This window comes from Salmo salar, chromosome 13 (genome assembly GCF_965601325.2).
Source record: "Salmo salar chromosome 13, fSalSal1, whole genome shotgun sequence".
Classification (NCBI taxonomy): Eukaryota; Metazoa; Chordata; class Actinopteri; order Salmoniformes; family Salmonidae; genus Salmo; species Salmo salar.
The window spans coordinates 38,874,166-38,881,910 of NC_138303.1; the positions used below are offsets into that span (position 1 = coordinate 38,874,166).

The following is a 7,745-nucleotide window of genomic DNA, read 5'->3' on the forward strand; positions in this document are numbered from 1 at the left end:
TCTCTGAATAGAGGGAAGAAAACATCACCAAATTCACTGAGAATACATTATAGTATGAATAAACTATACTCCAAGCCACAGCTTCATATTACTTTTCAAACAGAGAATAAATACTGTATTCTGGACATTGGGTGGGGCTTGATGTGGGGTTTGGGGGTGTATGTGGGTAGCTTTGAACAATTTTTTATTGGATTCCTCACATCTTAATCATTGTTAAGAAGAGGTTTGGTCCAAATCGGATGTTGGGTACTATATTTGTTGAATATTATATGAATCCTATAAATTGAAATGGCCAATTTGGTTGCAATCAATTAGTTCAAATTGTCTTTCAACAAAATAATGTTGCAGGAATGCTTATCTGTTTTTAACTACGGAAACCATTTCAGAACAGTCTGAGATGGTGGGTGTCACGGCTTGCTGAAATAAAATGGAATGACCCTGTGTTCTTTATATTCCTGTGTATACAAGCAGCCACCTGTCCCTTCCTGGGCTAGGTCATTATTTGGTACATTTTCCAGCAATCAATTCAACATTACTGATTATTCATCTGTACTTGGAAAGATACATAGAATTTTGTGACGCAAGCAGATGAAGTCATAAGGGAGTTGAGGAGAGGATCTGTGTACATTTCATTTTCTCTGTGCAGATATAGATTATAAAACTACATATATTTTACCATATTGCAGTGCAGTAGGTATCCTAATTATCCTTCTTAAATTCAGTGTATATAGCCTATAGTTTACATATAGGCAGTCCATCCTTACAAGGTTAGTTTCAAGGTATAGCTGTGGGGATTTTTTCCATGCGTGCAAGCTGTCGAGACGCCCACACCTTTTGTCGAGGAAATCTGCTGTTTTGTAACAGTTAGGCTAGAGAGCAACAACCAATCTTAAACTTTTGTTCAAATTTTGTGGTTGAAAAACAGTAATTTGCTTTGAACAGTGACAGCATGCCTCATACTGTCATAGCTAGTTGTTTTTCAATAGAAACCAAAATATTTTCGGCACCGACCTAGATGATCTATAGAGATTACATCAGGTAGGTTAACAGAGGGAAGGAAGGGCATGCTTGGTTGCTATGGAAAGTGTTTCCCTACATCAGCTGCGGTCCGTCAGTGCATTTTCATGGGTGACTGACAGGAGTGGACCAGGGAGGGAGGGCGGGGGGAGCCCTCAGCCCAGCCAGCCAGACGCTATGAGTGTTCCCCTGCGCCCACGCCTCCCCTCCCACGCGACTCAGCTCGACCCCTCTAAACTAAAGGCCACACAGACTAGATTGCATTCCACATGCAGATGCTAGTACTGTGACTCATGCTGTGAGCGGGGAATACTCCCTCACTCTAAAAATGGACCCTTACTCATGAGGTCACTTCTCAGGTTTCATACAAAATAAAATATATATTTTTGTTGAGTGTTGAGAACAGAGCTGGAGTGAAAATTCTTGATAATGAAGTTTGCGTTACTGGAACTTCAACCTTTACTTGTTTAGTATTCCTATTGCACTGACACTATCTTTCTTGTACATTATCTGAATTGAGCGCAATTTCTAATGTCAGATCAGATAACTAATCAAGTTATTACATTTACAGAAATTGAATTATATTTGAGACGAAAACAATAAATGTCAGAAGTCAGGCAGGGTTTGTCTGAGTGGAAAAACAGATTTTGGCTCCTGTGCATGAATCACACATTTCTGTAAAATGTGGGCGAGACACAGCTTGTTGCCTTTTAATTATTTATTTCCACCAAACAATGAGTGTATGGCCCATCACTCTTTTGACATCAATAAAAAAACGTATGCAACAGGCTGTGGGCGGAGGCAGTCCCGTGGAACATCGTGGTGCTTTGAATACAGACAAAACACAAACCCCGCCTGGACTTCTGAGCGTGCACCCTTCCCTTCTGTAACCACGCCACTTTCACTCTCTGAGCGTTGCTACGTGTTTGGAGGACCTTTTCTCCTCTGTTACTGCACGCCTGCCTTTAGAAAACCATTGTACATTTCAATCTGTGCACAGGGAGCAAATTATATGTATTTGTATTGTTTACTAATCATGCTGTCAATTGGAAAAACACAAACACAGAGATAACTAATATTTAACAATCTACATTTCATTCATTTGACTATCACGCCATTTAATATTATAGTTAAACAATGTGCAATCGAGTATTTTTAATTTAGCTGACTAAGATCAAGAAATGTTCATGAGAAGCGAATAACAATGCAAGTATTTAATTAAGATTGTAGGATGAATGAGTTCCATAATACAAGGCGAAACCATGAGTTACAAGGCATTACTGGCAAAGGCATAATTCTAGGCATGTAGATCTTAAAAGGTACAAGACAAAGCATGAACGAAGCAAACCTGCTCAGGCCAAGCAGTCTATAAGAGGAGCATTTTCATACAACCTTTTCTGGAGGGAAGGGGTGTCAAACTCATGTCTGCTGGTTTTTGTTTTTGTCCTTTCAATTAAGACCTAGACAACCAGGTGAGGGGAGTTCCTTACTAATCAGTTACCTTCATTTATCAATCAAATCCAAGGGAGGAGAGGAAACACGTACACTCAGCCCTCCGGGGAATGAGTTTGACACGTGCCGTAGGGGGATAGCAGGGCAAGGGAGAACAAAAGACCTTCATTCCATTTATACTAGATCAGACTTGTTTATATTCAAAGTCAATTATTGACCAACCATAGACCAAACCAAAAATAATACAACTAAGATGTCCAATCAGATAGAACCAGCCAACATCCTCTTGAAAGGGGATCACAACTAGGTGTGATGACCTAAGGGGGTGGGCTGAGTACAACAGAGATGTTTACTCTGAACAGAGTAAAAATTACCACAGAGATACAGTACCAGTCAAAAGTTTGGACACACCTACTCATTCAAGGGTTTTTCTATATTTTACTATTTTCTACATTGCAGGATAATAGTGAAGACATCAAAACTATGAAATAACACATACGGAATCATGTAGTAACCAAAAAAAGTGTTAAACAAATCAAAATATATTTTATATGAGATTCTTTAAAGTAGCCACCCTTTGCTTTGATGACAGCTTTGCACACTCTTGGCATTCTCTCAGCCAGCTTCATGAAGTAGTGACCAATCAGTTTTGTTGTCACAGGTAGGGGTGGTATAGAGAAGACAGCCCTATTTGGTAAAAGACCAAGTCCATATTATGACAAGAACAGCTGAAATAAGCAGAGAAACGACACTCCATCAATACTTTAAGACACGAAGGTCAGTCAATACGGAAAATGTCAAGAACTTTGAACGTTTCTTCAAGTGCAGTCGCAAAAACCATCAAGCACTATGATGAAACTGGTTCTCATGAGGACCGCCACTGGAAAAGAAGACCCAGAGTTACCTCTGTTGCAGAGGATAAGTTCATTAGAGTTACCAGCCTCAGAAATTGCAGCCCAAATAAATGCTTTACAAAGTTCAAGTAACAGACACATCTCAACATCAATTGTTCAGAGGAGACTGCGTGAATCAGGCTTTCATGGTCAAATTGCTGCAAAGAAACCACTACTAAAAGGACACCAATGAGAAGAAGAGACTTGCTTGGGCCAAGAAACACAAGCAATGGACATTAGACCGGGGGAAATCTGTCCTTTGGTCTGATGAGTCCAAATGAGTGATTTTTGGTTCCAACTGCCATGTCTTTGTGAGACGCAGAGTAGGTGAACGGATGATCTCCGCATGTGTGGTTCCCACCATGAAGCATGGAAGAGGAGGGGTGATGGTGCGGGGGTGCTTTACTGGTGACACTGTCTGTGATTTATTTAGAATTCAAGGCACACTTAACCAGCATGGCTACCACAGCATTCTGCTGCGATACGCCATCCCATCTGGTTTGCGCTTAGTGGAACTATAATTTGTTTTTTAACAGGACAATGACCCAACACATCTCCAGGTTGTGTAAGGGCTATTTGACCAAGAAGGAGAGTGATGGAGTGCTGAATCAGATGACCTGGCCTCCACAATCATCCGACCTCAACCCAACTGAGATGGTTTGGGATGAGTTGGACCGCAGAGTGAAGGAGAAGCAGCCAACAAGTGCTCAGCATATGTGGAAACTCCTTCAAGACTGTTGGAAAAGCCTTCCAGGTGAAGCTGGTAGAGAGAATGCCAAGAGTGTGCAAAGCTGTCAAAGGCAAAGGGTGGCGACTTTGAAGAATATAAAGTATATTTTGATTTGTTTAACACTTTTTTGGTTACTACATGATTCCATGTGGTATTTCTGGGGTGATGTCTTCACTATTATTCTACAATGTAGAAAATAGTAAAAAATAAAGAACAACCCTTGAATGAGTAGGTTTACAAACTTTTGACTAGTACTGTATATTAAACATCATTACATTCATTTAGATGGCACCAAAGTTCTCTTTAGATATCAACTTTCAGATAGAATAACACTATAGCATCCATGTTTGGTATCTAACACATATTTCAATAGTCAGTCCTCTAGATACTGTAGACCACTTGTCAAACTAATTCCAAGGAGGGCAGAGTGTTTTCACTCCTCCCTTGTACTTGCTTGATGATTTAAGGTCACTAATTTGTAAAGAACTCCCCTCACCTGGTTGTCTAGGTCTTAACTGAAACCAAAAAACTAAAACCTGCAGACACTAGGCCCTCCATGGATCGAGTTTGACACCCCTGGTGTAAAAAGAGCGACATTTTGGCCCCTCCATGGGGAGAGCTGACTGGCCCTTGAGTTGTGTTCTTGTGTTCATGGGCCATTTTCCATGCAGCCCCAGGTGACAGATATACCATAAGTTGGGGGCAGGGCCTACACATACAGACACCACACACACACTCTCTCTAGCTCTATTGAACCCGATTAGATCCATTTCATTTCTCTGCAACAACAGACAGAGAGAAGATCCTTTCCCTGTGTGACCCACGTCCTGATGTGTCTGTAATCTGTAAAGATTGTCTTTTTGCTCATTAACCAATTGGTTGACCTAACCAGGAATGCCTCTCTTGATGTTTTCCTGTGATTTTTTACATGTGCAGCATGATCTGATAAGTCTGACTTGAATAGGAGACTAGCCAGTATTTCCAGAATGGTTTTTTGTCTTCCTCTCCTTCAGTGTAGAGGGAAACCAGGAAATTGACGTTTTAACAAGAACTGATGACCTCACTTAACTTGAATGAAAATACTGTAATTACACTGAAATACAAAGTATAGCAAAGTCTTTCTTCTTAATCAACCTCATTGTTATTTTAGCTAAATTCCATATTCATTCATGTAAATTTATGAGTCAAAAAACTCTGTTTATTATTTTTGAGAATGAAATTGAACGATAAACACAATTTCTTCTTCTCACAACAAAAAAGCTATTAAAACATTGAATGTTTGTAATTTATACAAGGTTTTTTCTAGAATGTATTTATTCCCCTGACTGGTTTGTATACTCTGTTTCTTTTCCTATATTATATCTCTGTTGTACTCAGCCCACCCCCTTAGGTCATCACACCTAGTTGTGATCCTCTTTCAAGAGGATGTTGGCTGGTTCTATCTGATTGGACATCTTGGGTGTATTATTTTTGGTTTGGTCTATGGTTGGTCAATAATTGATTTTGAATATAAACAAGTCTGAATTGCTTTACAATAAAAAAAAACGATTAAAACATTTTAATAAAAACAATAGGATTATGTCTAGACAAAAATACATACACAAATGACAAAATTGAAAGTTGACTGTTTGTGGTTTCATTACACATAAATATGTAATATGGTATAGGAAACCTGTTGAACATATATCAGAAGGTATAAGCACCAGTAGTCATAATTATAAATGATGCAAGTGTGATTATGTTGTGTGCTGAGCAATGTGCTGGTTTGTCAGCTGTTTTAGGTGACAACTACATTTTACATTTACATTTTAGTCATTTAGCAGACGCTCTTATCCAGAGCGACGTACAGTAGTGAATGCATACATTTCATACATTTTTTTTTCTTCCGTACTGGTCCCCCGTGGGAACTAGGCTTATTCTTCTCATAACAAGAACATAAATTGAAGAGACAACATGTATTTTTCCACCAATTATCCTGCATTGAGAAATATTTCCAAGGATGTCAACATGTTCCATCCATACAAGTCTCTTTGCATCATGAATCACATAGAGGGATAACATTATCTGCAGGAAGGTATAAAAAGAAAGCGGTCTGGTCTACAATATTGAGTCATAATATAGAGATTACAGTTGAACACCTCTATATCATAGTAGTAGGTTAGCCTATCCTAGGCTATACCACATTTCCTGTGCAACCTCCAGGCTAGCAAGCATGTCTAAAGATTAGGTTATAGGTTAAGGGGGGAGACTTACCACTGGGACCATGAAGCTGTAGATGTAACCTATTATCAGAGTAGGCTGCCACTCAAAAAGTAGCCTAGGTTTTGCCCACCGAGGGAACCAACTGAGATCAGTTGGGCGAGGCGAGGGATAGTGTAATCTCTCTCTTGAAATGTGTATCTTACCCACATTTGGCAGCGGCGCAACGAATCATTCACAGGCAATATGTACGCAAAGTTGTAAACGGTCGTACACGATTGTTTGAACTTCAGCCAGGGTGACTGAATGAGGGATGTTTTGAGCGTCAATTACCTAGATTTCGCGATGATGAGCGTTGTCCGTCCGTCGTTCTTCGAGCGGGTTGCAGTGCTCCACGGCGAGGGGGCACAATTCAAAGTTTTAGACGCAGCAAGGCGTCCGAGACAGTCTGTGGTGGACGCTGTAATAAAGTGGTCTAGTTGTCAGCTTTCATTTACCCAGATAGAATAGGAAAGATTGCCTGACTCCCACGTCCGACTCAGCAATGTCCCCCTCCCGTGCAATAAAGCATTGCCTGAAAGCACCGCCTCGAACTGTCATCTGTGCGCACTTTGACCGACGCGGCGATGATGTACATTGGGCTTGCCCTGTTTACTCCAGTCTAGTGAATGGGTGTGGGTTCTTCTTTTATCATTTATGTGTGCTCGGCTATAGAGCAGCGATGAACAAATCCAGTTGCAGTCGATAACTTCCTATTTGCCAATATTTTATTTTCAAAGCGTTGTGCGCACTACGTCTTCAGCTAAGAGGTTTGGACCAGTTTGGCACAGGTGGATGAGATCTGTAACAACAGCAAGGTTGTTGGTAGGCTTACCGAGCTCCCAACTGCCTTGTTACAGTAGCCTAGAATGCAACACCATTTATATGTCAGTGTGGCAGATATCAGTCCCATAACAGGGTGTTGTTGAGGCAATGATGGATTGACAGTAGCCTAACTATTGATTATGCCTAACTATTGTCCTTTTGATGGCTTGCATTTATGAGGTTAAAGCATTGAACAAACAGATATGCATTGTGAAGTCTGGTCCAACAATACAATTGTATTGGCATACAGGTAAAAGCTGTCTCAATCCATTAGATCAGTGGCAGGGGGAGCGGGGTCCAACTTACTTTAAACTTACTCTTGAAAGTTGTAATAGTTGAAATTGGGTCGTGCAAAATCCGATTTCCTCTTGTCAAGTCAGTCATAAAGTATTTATAACCTGTCAGAAATGTCCAGATCAACTAGCCCATGTCAGCTAACGTTTTTTTAGCTAGGTTTTGTAGCCCATATATTTTGTTGTAAAGCTTGAGCCACTTAAAGAGCATATGAACACACGTTAGACATGGCAAAATGTATAGAATTGAAAGAAAATTAGCTTTAAAACAGCAAAATGTTCTCTGACCCATGACAA

General features: G+C 40.2%; 1 protein-coding gene across 2 annotated transcripts in view; it reads right to left on the minus strand.

Annotated features, from left to right (window-relative positions):
* The window catches only part of LOC106567181 (diacylglycerol kinase alpha), a 32,036-nt gene extending 25,071 nt beyond the window's left edge, over nt 1–6,965 (minus strand). Inside the window, exon 1 of one of the 2 annotated variants that reach the window (XM_014136190.3) lies at nt 6,625–6,965. The gene's annotated coding sequence lies outside the window, so the exon portion shown is untranslated. Of the gene's footprint in view, nt 1–6,345; nt 6,601–6,624 lie in introns of those variants that run through there. The other variant, XM_014136191.3, reaches the window with a different exon arrangement.
* Nucleotides 6,966–7,745: the final 780 nt, after the last annotated feature.